Below are 14010 nucleotides of genomic sequence, written 5' to 3' on the forward strand. Positions count from 1 at the left end.
ACCCGGAGATGCACGCGATATAGCTCGTTAACACGTAAAATGCCTTTTTTTATTTAGTGAGGAGTTTTGCATTTTGCGTGTTAACGAGCTATATCGCGTGCATCTCCGGGTGCATTTAATACTTGATATATGGCTCGTTAGGCGCTGCCTTATTTAGTAATTAGGAAAAAACTAATAATTAAGTTACGTAATGTTCACAGAGTAATAAAAAACTACTTCTTGCTTAACAATTTACTGATGGCTTAACCGGTTTATTCCCCTCTCAGTGCTGCAGAAGAGGATTTCTCTTACAGGAATTCGTCCATCCTTATTCAACAACCGTAAGTGAGGTAACGGACCAACTTTTTGGAGATGAAAGAACCGGAGGGATTGAATTACTTCACGTGCTTCCTTGCTTAGCCGAGGTGCCCAACTTTGTGAGGTGTACTCCCCTGCGAATTGGCGGGAACTGGTCCTATCCCCACTCTGGTAATATCAGCATCATCTCAGAACGACGAATGCTAAGTATTTCTTTCTCTGAATAAACATGCATTAAGCTAATCACACACATTCATTCTGCATTTGTTGCGCTACAGTATTTGGGTTTCTTTCGAGCGTTTCAGACAGTCTTAGAATCCTTTGGTTCTTTGTGAGTATTTGTGTTGAAAATGGAAGGAAAAGAAGAAGACATTAAGCTTGGGGTGAACAAGTATTCCGAGAGGCATCAGCTGGGACTGCGGCACAGACGAGGGAAAAGGATTACAAGGAGCCTGGTCCCACTCCACTGTTCAAACCCGGGGAGTTCACGTCATGGTCCTTCTGGAGGACGGGTATTGCAAAGTTGATGGCGACTTTCTTGTTTCTTTACATCACGATCCTCGCGGTCATGGGTGTCAAGAGGGCCGACAATGTTTGCACTGATTCTGTTGGAATTTAGGGTAGTGCATGGGCCTTTGGGGGAATGATCTACTGCCTCGTCTATTGCACAGCAGGAATTTCAGGTGGTCACATTAACCCTGCAGTTACCTTTAGGTTGTTCTTGGCCATAAAGTTGTCTATGCCCTGAGCTGTGTTCTACATGATATGCTAGTGGATGGGAACCATCTGTGGCGCTGGTGTTGTGAAGGGATTCATGGAAGGTGAGTACCAAACAAACGGTGGAGGTGCTAATATTGTGGCTCATAGCTACACCAAGGGAGATGGCTTGGGGGCTGAGATTGTGGGAACCTTCGTTCTGGTCTACACCGTTTTCTCTGCTACTGATGCCAAACGAAGCGCCAGGGACTCTCATGTTCCTCTGCTAGCACCACTTCCAATAGGGTTTGCAGTTTTTTTGGTTCACCTTGTCACAATTCCCATCACTGGAACTGGCATCAACCCTGCCCGAAGCTTGGGAGCTGCCATCATCTACAACAAGTCTCATATTTGGGATGACCATTGGATTTTCTGGGTCGGTCCATTCTTGGGTATTGGCTTGGTAGCTATTTACCACTAGATGATCATTCGTGCCATTCCTTTCAAAACTCGCTCCTAGACCCAGCCTAGTCCAGCATATTGGAGAGGGGGCTTAAACTTTAGACTTAGAGGTCTGTTAACGCATGTGTATTGTCATCAGATAAATGGTTTTACAGGGTGGATGATATCCATATATTTTGTTAAGTGTGATTTAGGCCAGCGACATCCACTGGCACATTATGCTCTCGTGGGTCCGGTCATTGTGTAAAATAACGGACCCTTTGGTTGTTGCAAAAAACCCGCATTAAGCTGGGTCACTTATGGAAAATTCCTTTATGCGATTTGAAGCCGAGAGGAAGGAGAAGAGGGGTCCGATGATTGATAATTGCTCACTGGGAGACTAAAATGGATTTTCTTCTTATTGGGAACATGCCTTTCCAAAGACAAGTGTTTATGTGAGCATAGCATAGTTATTCATGCAAAAGTTTAACTTGTTCATTAATCCATAAAGATAATAGGAATACTTACCTAAGAAGTAATATACATTATTATGCGTATTATATCAATATTCCAACCACTAATCTTTAATTCAATTGATTAATGATTTCTTCTTGATTGTGACAAGTAAGAAAGGGAGGATATGATGTTTAATATAATGCGTTGTTAAAATGTTAGTTTGAATGGTTTATAATTCTAAGTTTTATTTTTAGATGATTTTAAATGAAAAGAAGTAATATGGAAAAATTAGTGATTGTTATTATCGTGGAAGATAAAGCATTAGGTAATTGAGTTGACCATAATTAGTTTGGTCAAATATATGAAATATGTTTAGATTTAATAAAGTTTAACTATATACTATTTTTTAATATTTTTTTATTATTTAAAAAAAATTGTATTTATTTCTATTATTATTGGTTAAGAATTTTAACATTTTATTGTAAAATACATCGTAAATTGGGATTTTGCAATCATTACCATTTATTAATGCAATGTACTCCATTTTTGTCATATCAATATTTTTTATACACTGATAATTATATTTAAAAAATTTAATTGAATTTTTAATTCAAATTTTAATAAATAATATATATATATATATATAAAACTCATTTTTTTGGGTTAAAATCTAAATTCAAATTTTAATAAAATAAAAATATGCATTTTTATAAACTAAATAATAAATGAACGTTGTTATTTTTTTCAAATATAAATTAAAATTTTAAAAATAAAATCTATATATTTTTATAAGCTAATAATTATAATAAAAGAATTTTTTATTGAATATTTTAGTTCAAATTTTAAGAAATAAAATTATATAAATCTTGAGTTGGATAGACATTCTTGATTTGGATGACTAATGTAGTTCAAATGTAAATGCAAGCATAACATATTATAGCATTTTAAAGCTATGTTTGCATAAGCATTGAAATTAGGGCCTTGCCCTTTAATTGCACAGATGAGGAACTTTATTTGTCATCTTCTTCTTCTTATTATTATTATTATTAATTTTTTGTTTTTAGATTTATTTCTTTTTTTTTTCTTTTCATTTTTCTATTATTTCCATTTTCATGAATTCTAGTTTTTTCGTCATAATTTCAATTTAAGATAACTTATTATTATACTACCCATTCAGTTTTGCTTTGACTTGCTTATTAGTTTGTCTTTGACCAAAAAATTATGTTGCTTATCCATAGTTTAACGTTAGGAATTCAACTTTTGTTATTTTTTAGTATTATTTAAATTTATTTATTTGTAAAGTGATTGGTTGGGGTCTTATTATGGGCTTTTTAGTAACTTCCATTTTTGTTAGTTACTAGTGTTTTTGTTTTTAGATTTATCCCCTTTTTATTGAAGTTTTTTATTTTGATTTTTTTCCCCTATTATTTCCATTTTCATGATTTAGAGTTTTTCCCCATATTTTCAATTTTAGATGACTTATTATTATATTAAAAACATATTTTACTAAATTATATATATGTGTGTGTGTGTGTGTAAGTGTGTATATGCTAATATAAACAATATTAGTTAATCATATTTCTTAATTTTTGGTGATGAGATTCAACAATACAACATTTTATTAATTGTTTTACTTTTGTGATGAATTCTTTATCTTTATTATTTTTTAGTTTAATTAAACTATATTTAGACTAAACCCGTACTAGCTACTATGTAGCTCTTGTTATATTAGAAACAAATTTTAGTAAATTTAATATATATATATATATATATATATATATATATATATATATATATATATATATATATATATATATCATATTTCTTGATGGCATTCAAGAATACAACATTTTATTAGTTATTTTATTTTTGTGATGAATTTTGTTTTTATTATTTTTTAGTTTAATTAAGCTATATTTACACTAAGCGACAGGTACTAGCTACTATGTAGTCCTCGTTATTTATCACAATGATTACCCACACCATTATAGTTCAAAAAAAGAAATGTTATCAAACTTATATAATAAAATCCTATTGTTATGGAGCTAGCTACTATGTAGCCCTCATTATTTATCACAATGACTACCCACACCATTATAGTTCAAAAAAAGAAATGTTATCGAACTTATATAATAAAATCCTATTGTTATGGAGCTCATGCGATCAAAAACTTTGGTTGTGATGAATCATTTTGCTTCTCACATACTTTGGTTGTGATGAATCATTTTGCTTCTCACATAGGAGAAACAATTCCAATTGAAATCAACACCAATTTGAATCAACTCCCCATCCTCTTCTCCTCGGATTTAAAAATGGTACCTAACAATGCTCCATGGCTCCACCTGCAAATCTTCTTACTTCCTACTCCACTTTTATTTCCTATTTAGCTTGTATTTACTACTGCTTACATTTATCAATATTACCTTCTTGTGTTCTTTATGCCTACTTATTACTAAGACACTGCAATAGGAAATAGGGATCAAAATTAATTCCATGCAAGTATGGTTCCTTATTATAAATTTGATGCTAATAAGTAGTATTTATTCATTTTTGTTGACAAAAATACTATTATTTCTATGTTCTTTTGCACATGGTGTCCTCCATCATAATGCACATGTGTACTAGTCATTAGGCCTATAATTCTTATGGCAAAACATTGTTGTAAGTTATATTTATTTTATGGAAAATTATGTTGGTGGAGGTTTTAAATAGTTTTTGTTGTTTTCTTCTTTATTTGAGATTACAATGATATCCATAAAATAATAATATATATTGATTTCCTTTAAAGAACTCATTGCAATTGTTTGAACGATTGACAAGTTACCCTATAAAAATGAAAAGCATATTCAGTGTACATGAGATGAGAGAATAAATGATCTTATTGAATTTCCTCCACATAATTCCTAAATATATTATAAGTAAATGGTCCAATTGAATTATCTCTACATCATTATATATGGAGTGTAAGTAAATGGCCCTATTAAATTCTCTCTATACCATTTCTATATAAGTTGTAATATTAGTGAACAATGTCGTCTATGTATACTTGTCAAGTGTAGCAATATTAGTGAACAATGTCATCTATGTATATTTGTCAAGTGTGCCAATCTTAGTAAACAATGCCATCTATGTATACTTGTCAAGTGTATCTGGAGTTTTAGTTTTTTGAGCCCAGAGGCTCATTCTACAACCCAACATGAAGGCAATGTGTAACCAATACAATTATTACCTTAGGGCTTTCAAAGAAATCTAAGACTCAGCAAATAAAATTGTCCTTTTCAGAGTACAATCATAAAGTTTTCAAGAATAAGGACATAACCATAATTTTCTAAGACTCAGCATAATCATGAAATTTGCAAGGACAAAGTATTGTGAGAAAGTACAAAAACCAGAATTCTTTACCCAACCTCAGTGAAACTCCAAAGGAACTAACCCTTCAATGGTAGTGTCCCTAACAGGGCTTTTCTAATCCTTTGAGGTGAGAAATATACAAGGAGCCTGGTCCCACTCCACTGTTCAAACCCGGGGAGTTTGCGTCATGGTCCTTCTGGAGGATGGGTATTGCAAAGTTCATGGCGACTTTCTTGTTTCTTTACAACGATCCTCACGGTCATGGGTGTCAAGAGGACCGACAATGTTTGCACTGATTCTGTTGGAATTTAGGGTATTGCATGGGCCTTTGGGGGAATGATCTACTGCCTCGTCTATTGGACAACAGGAATCTCAGGTGGTCACATTAACCCTGCAGTTACCTTTAGGTTATTCTTGGCCATAAAGTTGTCTCTGCCCTGAGCTGTGTTCTACATGATATGTCAGTGCTTGGGAGCCATCTGTGGTGCTGGTGTTGTGAAGGGATTCATGGAAGGTGAGTACCAAACAAATGGTGGAGGTGCTAATACTGTGGCTCATGGCTACACCAAGGGAGATGGCTTGGGGGCTGAGATTATGGGAACCTTCGTTCTAGTCTACACTGTTTTCTCTGCTACTGATGCCAAACGAAGCGCCAGGGACTCTCATGTTCCTCTGCTAGCACCACTTACAATAGGGTTTGCAGTTTTTTTGGTTCACCGTGTCACAATTCCCATCACTGGAACTGGCATCAACCCTGCCCGAAGCTTGGGAGCTGCCATCATCTACAACAAGTCTCATATTTGGGATGACCATTGGATTTTCTGGGTCGGTCCATTCTTGGGCATTGGCTTGGTAGCTATTTACCACTAGATGATCATTCATGTCGTTCTCTTCAAAACTCTCTCCTCGAAACAGCCCAGCCTAGTCTAGCATATTGGAGAGGGGGCTTAAACTTTAGGCTAAGAGGTCTGTTAACGCATGTGTTTTATCGTCAGATAAATGGTTTTACAGGGTGGATCATATCCATATATTGTGTTAAGTGTGATTTAGGCCAGCGACATCCACTGGCAGATTATGTTCTCATGGGCCCGGTCATTGTGTAAAATAATGGACAATTTGGTTGTTGCAGAAAACCCGCCTTAAGTTGGGTCACTTATGGGAAATTCCTTTATGCAATTTGAAGCCGAGAGGAAGGAGAAGAGGGGTCCGATGATTGATAAATGCTCATTGGGAGACGAAAATGGATTTTCTTCTTATTGGGAACATGCCTTTCCAAAGGCAAGTGCTTATGTGAGCATAGGATAGTTATTCATGCAGAAGTTTAACTTGTTCATTAATGCATAAAAATAATAGGAATACTTACCTAAGAAGTAATATACATTATTATGTTACTATATCAATATTACAACCACTAATTTTTAATTCAATTGGTTAATGATTTCTTTTTTATTGTGACAAGTAAGAGAGGGAGGATATGATGTTTAATACAATGCGTTGTTAAAATGTTAGTTTGAATGGTTTATAATTCTATGGTCTATTTTTAGATGATTTTAAATGAAAAGAAGTAATATGGAAAAATTAGTGATTGTTATTACCCTGTGAAGGCAGGATAAGGCATTAGGTAATTGAGTTGACCACAATTAGTTTGGTCAAATATATGAAATATGTTTAGATTTAATAAAATTTATAATATATATATATATATATATATATATATATATATATATATATATATATATATATATATATATATATAGATATATATATATATTATTAAAAAAAATTGTATTTATTTCTATTATTTCTAGTTAAGAATTTGAACATCTTATTGTAAAATACATCTTAAATTGTGATTTTGTAATCATTACTTTTTATTAATGCAATGTACTCCATTTGTGTCGTATCAATACTTTTTATAGACTGATAATTATATTTAAAAATTTTAATTGAATTTTTAATTCAAATTTTAATAAATAAAAAATTATATATGTATAACTCATTTTTTTGGGTTAAAATCTAAATTCAAATTTTAATAAAATAAAACATATATATTTTTATAAACTAAATAATAAATCAGCATTATATTTTTTTCAAATATAAATTAAAATTTTTAAAATAAAATCTATGTATTTTTATAAGCTAATAATTATATTAAAATAATTTTTTATTGAATATTTTAGTTCTAATTCTAAGAAATAAAATATATAAATCTTGATTTGGATAGACAATCTTGATTTGGATGACTAATGTAGTTCAAATGTAAATGCAAGCATAACATATTATAGTTTTTTAAAGCTATGTTTGCATAAGCATTGAAATTAGGGCCTTGCTCTTTAATTGCACAGATGAAGGACTTTACCAATCAGTAATGAACAAATTCGTTGTCACAGAGAGCTCTGGAGCGCGTCGGGACAGGAGAGCCATGTTCCAGTGTCACAGCCAACCAGCAAGTGCCTACGCCATCAGGCACGAGAACTAGCCAACCAGCTTGAGCCTTTCTCTTTTTTTTGTGGATCTTCCAACCAGCACAAGCCTCGGGTCTTCTCGGTACAGAACGCTTCATGCATGGCCACCTTCCTTTTTGGCTGGACACGTTTCATGAGAATAGGTCTACAGGCGCCCATCCATGCAGGGAGACACCTGGTGTCTTCATCCTAGCCATTCTATATTCGCGTATCTCTTCATATACCGCTTCCCGTGGGCCGTTTTCGGTTTCCTCTCTGGCCTTCCAGGCCAGAGGAAAGGCTGCAGAAGTGGGTTTCTGAACGTAATTCTTAGCTCTCGTCTCCCATTCTCGCTGGTTTGTCAAGCTTGGTTTTTCTCGGTATGGCTCTTTCGGTTCCTGACGTGCTTGCGGACTCCTCTCACGGGTTAGTTATCCTTTTCTTTGCTGTCTTTTACATCTATTAGTTGCACTATCATGATGTTTTAACGATTTTGGAAAGTTATCTTCAGCAATTTGTCCATGTTTGCTTCTGCTTTAATCTCTGTGAGGATTGTCTGTGCTTAAAGGATGATTTAAATGTGGTTTTCTGCATATTCATGCTTAAAATATGTTGAAATCTATTATAAATAAGATTAAGGCGTCTATCTTCATCTATAGCCCATGTTCAGACATCAGATTTCGTATTGGGAGATGGTGGTGCATTATACAGATCTACTGTTGTTGTATTGATTGTCAAAATGAGCCAGTAGAATAGGTTTCAACAAGCCTGATGCCCTGGTTCGAATCTACTCGGCTCTCAATGTTTTACGGCAGGCTTTTTTTGCCGGAATTTTAATTTCAAATCTCTTCTCCGGTGTCCCAGCGGATTCATAAAGTCCTCTGTCCGTTCTGAGTCGGCCTTACAAGAGAGCATCCATTATCCTTTGCTCAGAAGTATCTCTCCTCCATGCTATTGACATTTTGACGGTGGGGTTTTTCCTTTTCTGTCGTCTCTCAGCATGCAAGTTGACCATTGAATTTAATCTTCCTAGTCCTTGAAGCTTCCTTTTTGAGGTTTCGGCATCCCTTCCCTGTGGTATCTTTAATTCCAAATCTAGCCCTGTCAGTCACTATCTGACATAATCTAGAGGAAGTCTTCTCGTTGTACTTTTTTCCCAAGATTTCCCTTTCTAGTGATCTTTTGATCCAGGTTTTCTTGCAGAACGTCCCCTTTAGGCTAGGATTTCGAATCGCTTCCGTGCTGTACTTTCTTTCCAGCACCTTCTGAGCATTCCATTTGTTCTAGGATGTCGGTTGATAGTGACTCTCCTGCCACGCAAGCTCTTTTCAGAGCTGCTATCGAGGCTGAAAATGCACGTGAATTTGCCAACCATGGCTCCAGTTGGCATGCCACGGTGGACGAGATGCTTCCCCCTGACTTTCGGGCCCAATCTTTCCCTGCCCGACCGGTGCCGGATTCGGACAAAATGGATCCAGACTCTTCTAAATATGGTAAAGCGCATGACAGGGCTCAGCATTTTAACAAATCCAGGAACCCGGTCAAAACGATCCCTCCGCCAAAGGCTGTCTCTGTGATTAGTGCTACATTGTCCGAACGCATTGATAGCCTTCAAAAGCTTGCACTGATCGGGAAATGGCATTTCCCGGAGATGACCGAGGAAGAAATGAGAACATGGCTATCTACAAAATGGTCTCCTCTGATTGGATACACTCCAGTCATATCTCGGCTGATGAAAGATTGGTTCTCCTTCCACTTCTTAAAAGCATCGGATCTTGAAATCATCCTTAATAGACCTTGGGTGTTTGGTAGGAGTTTCTTGTCATTATCTCGGTGGTTCATGGGCTTTGACCCTCTCAAAAACACGCCATCAAATTGTATGATTTGGGTAAAGCTTCCCAATCTTCCGCTGGAATTATGGTCGGTTGAAACCCTTACAGAGATTGGTAACTCAGTTGGTAAATTTATCTATGTTGACCCCTGGGTCAGAGGCGAGAAGGATAAAAGGATTGCTTGGATTTTGATTGAAAAACCTTACAAAGGTGGTTATCCGGATCATATTGAGATAACATGGGAGGGCGTCAAAATATGTCAAAGACTTGACTTTTGGGGCATCCCCTTTCGTTGCTCCCTCTGTCATCGAACAGGCCACCTCATCAAAAATTGCAGTCTCCGTTTTAATCGCAAGCCAAAGCGGCGCTCTCTCTATAGGGGTAGAATCTCCGGTGCTGATTCTCCTTCTGAAGATGCATGTATTCATGACAATCACGCACCTTCACAGGTCAAGGCCTCTCGCTATTCTCAACTCAACCCTCATGATCAGCCCGATGTTCCGCTCTCATCGGATTTTGAATGTCCTCTTATCCCCGAGCCTCTAGAAGAGAATACGGTGCCCTCTCCTTCTCCCATGAATAAAGGGGATTTTGTGGTGGGTTCTCACCCCATTCTGATAACCTCTTCGACGCCCTCTTCTGTAACCCCTCCCGCTGGTCTGTCTAGAGGTAAGGAGCCTATGCCATCTCCTACTCCTTTCAATTCCCCGACGGAATCTCCGGTGAATAAATCAGATAGTGATATTGATCTTCTCCTCCAGAGGAATCCATCGGTTCTTGAACCTTTAACCATTCATAAGCCCTCTTTTCCTTCTATCAGCCCCAACTCCGCAAAAAATATCACCGTTCGGAAAAAGCAGAGAGGTGGAAGTCGTCACTTCAGGGGCAGAACAATTGTTTCCGATCTTGGTATCACAAACCTTTCCCTAGTAGAAGTTCCAATCCTAGATTCTGCTGATTCCCAGCCGCTTAGAGCATGTATGGCTGGTCAGTCTTCAAAATGACATTCCTGACTTCCTTGAATATCAGGGGATTGGGCGCCCTCCCAAAATTTTTGGCGCTAAAAGAGATTTTTGTTTCGGCTCACTCCCATATTATTTTCATCCAGGAAACAATGCACTCAAGCAAGGTTTCTTTAGCCTTTTTCAGAAGAATGTTTCCGTCTTGGCATATGGTTGCTTCCGAAGCTGATGGTATGTCTGGCGGTCTGGTAGTTTTGTGGGACCCAACATGGGTTAAAGCAAAAGCCTTTAAATGTTGTGCTGGCATCCTTATCTCAGCTTCTATCAGAGGTCGGCCTATGATACTAAACATCTTGAACATTTATGCGCCCTATAGGAACAGATCCTCCTTCTGGGATAATTTGTTTGCCTCGGAAATCCTAGACATTGAGTCATTATTGATTGCAGGTGATCTAAACGTCACTCTGAATTCTGATGAATGTTGGGGCAATTGCAGGAAGAATGATTCTTTGGCTGATAGACTCCGTCAGGAATTTCTAAACAGGAATCTGGTTGATGTTATTCCTGTCAAAATGTCTCCAACATGGGATAACAATAGATCAGGTCCGGCTTTCATTGCTAAAAGACTCGATCGTTTCATCATTAATGCCAGCATTATCGCTCAATGGGGAATGCCTGTTGCTAGTACAGGTAATGATTATACATCGGATCACAGACCCATCTTTCTTGAATGGAAGGATATTGAATGTAGGCTGGGCTATTCCTTTAAATTTAATAGAATTTATTTGGCCGATAAATCCTTTAACGAGGTCATAACAAAAAAGTGGGAGGATTTAAAACAATCTGAAATGGCTCCTTTCTCCACTTTCCGGGAAAAGATCCAATCTTTAAGGGAGGTGGCCAAGGATTGGCAAATCAAACGGAGGAAGAAGGATAAACAGGAGCTGATTGACATCAAAAAGGAGTTAGGTATCCTCTCAGCCTCAGTAAATTTCGACTGCTTGTCTTTTGATCAAAAAAATCTTATCAGAATTTTGGAAAAAAAGAAACAAGCGCTGCTGCTAAAGGAAGAAGCATCCTGGAGGCTCAAAAGCAGAGCGACCTGGCTCAGGGAGGGTGACCGAAACTCAAAGTTTTTTCATAATTTTGCAAATGCAAGGAGGTGTAAAAATTCGATCTGGAAGATTGATGATGGTAATGGGGGTTTCCTTTACACACAGCATGACATATCGGTGGAGGCCACAAGATTCTTCCAGAATCAATATCAGCGGCGGCGAAGCGAGATAAATGACATTCTCTGGGCGGTTGACCTGGTGCCTGTTATGTTTGACGAAGATGCAAATGCAGAGTTTTTCAAGCCTATTACGGAAGAGGAACTACATGATGCTATCAAGAAATTCAAAAAGGACAAAAGTCCTGGGCCAGATGGCTGGCCGATTGAGTTCTTTTCTCACTTCTATGATATGCTCAAAGAGGATTTGTTGGGGATGGTGGATGCTACACGTATATCTGGGAATATAAATAGCGCCCTCACTGCTACTTTCTTAGCTCTTATCCCCAAAAAGGATCATTCAGAATCGTTATCGGATTACAGGCCTATTGCATTATGCAACATTCTTTTCAAAATCATCTCTAAAATTATAGCGGAAAGGATGAAACCTGTTCTCAACTCCTTCATTTCCAGGGACCAGCATGCATTTTTAAAAGACAGGAACATTCTCGACGCGGTCGCCATGACACAAGAATGCTTATTTTCAGTTTTATCAAAAAACATTGATGCGGCTATTCTAAAGATAGACCTGGAAAAGGCGTACGACTGTGTTGATTGGGGGTTCCTCAGAATCCTTCTGGCCAAAATCGGCTTGAGGTCTCAGGGAATAAACTGGGTGATGGCATGTGTTGAAAATGTTAAATACTCAGTTATTATCAATGGTATCCCTTCATCCTTCTTCCAGGCGGAGAGAGGACTGCGCCAGGGCTGTCCTCTTTCCCCTCTCCTCTTTATTCTTGTCATGAATACTCTTAGCACCCAGATCAATAATGCAGTGGCCGATCAACGATGCATGCCGATCAAGATTTGCAAGAATATATACCTATCTCATAATCTGTTTGTCGACGACATTCTTATCTTTGCCATGCTATGCAAATCAAGTTGGCTCTGCCTGAATGAGATCTTTCAAAAGTTTCAGTCAGCTTCGGGCTTGGTCATAAACAGGATCAAATCCATGTTGTATCACAATGACTCTAATCAGGAGTTAGCTCAATGGATTGCCGCGCTGTTTGGCATTAATCTGGCATCAATTAAGGGAGGCTTTAAATATTTGGGTTTCTTTCTCAAAGCAAAAGGAAACCGCAAACAGGACTGGTTATGGCTGATTGATCGTTTCTATAATAAAATTTCAAGATGGGAGATGCGATTCCTATCTCTGGGGGGCAGATTTATCCTGGTACAGACTGTTCTATCACAACTTGCGGTCTATTGGGCCCATCTTTATTTTCTTCCTGCCTCTATTATTAGCAAAATGGTCTCTTTAGCTGCTAATTTTCTATGGGGAGGAAGATCTTTTCATTCCAAGATCCATTTAGTTAAGATGGACTCCATCTCAAGACCGAAGAAGGTGGGTGGGTGGGGCCTTTTACATATGAGGTCCTTTGGCAAGGCCCTCCTTTGCAAATCCCTCCATAGAGGTATCTATGGTGAGGGCAAGTGGAGCAACATTATCAACCAAAAATATCTGAAAGGCAGGAGCTTGGTGTATTGGCACAGAAGGAAAACTCTGGGCACAAAAAGGGGGTCAGCCATCTGGCAAAGCTTCAGAAAGATTCAGTTTTTCTTCTTGGGATTTTTAAGATGGCGAATCTCTACTGGCTCTAGCATCTATTTTGGTATTGATCCAACTGTGCATGGTCTGGAATCGCTGCTCACTCCCGAACTGATTTTCTTCTTGCACTCAAAAGGTCTCTTTACGTGGAACAAACTGATAAAATCTTGGTCCTCATCTTCTCCAATATGGAAGGACGGAGATGATTTATGTCTGCCTCTTTCTCTTCGTCCCATTTGGTGTTCTGCTGTTAATAATCTTGCAGGTAAAGGTATCAAGCAATCAGGTACAAAAGATGAGCTGGTATGGTCTATGCGGAATTCTACTCAGCCTGTTCGCGTCAAGGATCTATACGCTGCTTGTTCTACTGGCCTTTCTCCGCTTCCCGCTCCCATCTTTCCTTCCAAATTCTGGAAAGCGTCGTGTCCACTCAAGACGATTTTATTTTCATGGTTGATCTTTACTAACAGGAACCTCACATGGGAGGTTCTTCAAAGGAAGGGATGGATGGGTCCGGGCAGATGTCCCATGTGTTGTCAGGCGTCCGAAACAAATGCTCACATGTTCTTTCAGTGTGCTGCATCGTCTCAAATCTGGTATGATCTGTCATTATCTCATGGTTTTCCTCACCGGGTTTTCTCATCTGTACAGGAGGGCTTCAAATGGTGGAGTGAACAGCGCCCAGCATGGCGATCGTTATTCATCCTTA

General features: G+C 37.7%; 2 pseudogenes; both read left to right on the plus strand.

Annotated features, from left to right (window-relative positions):
• Window positions 1-647: 647 nt before the first annotated feature.
• LOC149221503 (putative aquaporin PIP1-5 pseudogene) lies at window positions 648-1513 on the plus strand (annotated as a pseudogene).
• Window positions 1514-5236: 3723 nt separating this feature from the next.
• Window positions 5237-6171, plus strand: LOC149221504 (putative aquaporin PIP1-4 pseudogene; annotated as a pseudogene).
• The last annotated feature ends 7839 nt before the right edge of the window (window positions 6172-14010 follow it).

This window comes from Pinus tabuliformis, chromosome Q (genome assembly GCF_031772625.1).
Source record: "Pinus tabuliformis cultivar Carrire ecotype Pingquan chromosome Q, CPIR1, whole genome shotgun sequence".
Lineage (NCBI taxonomy): Eukaryota > Viridiplantae > Streptophyta > Pinopsida > Pinales > Pinaceae > Pinus > Pinus tabuliformis.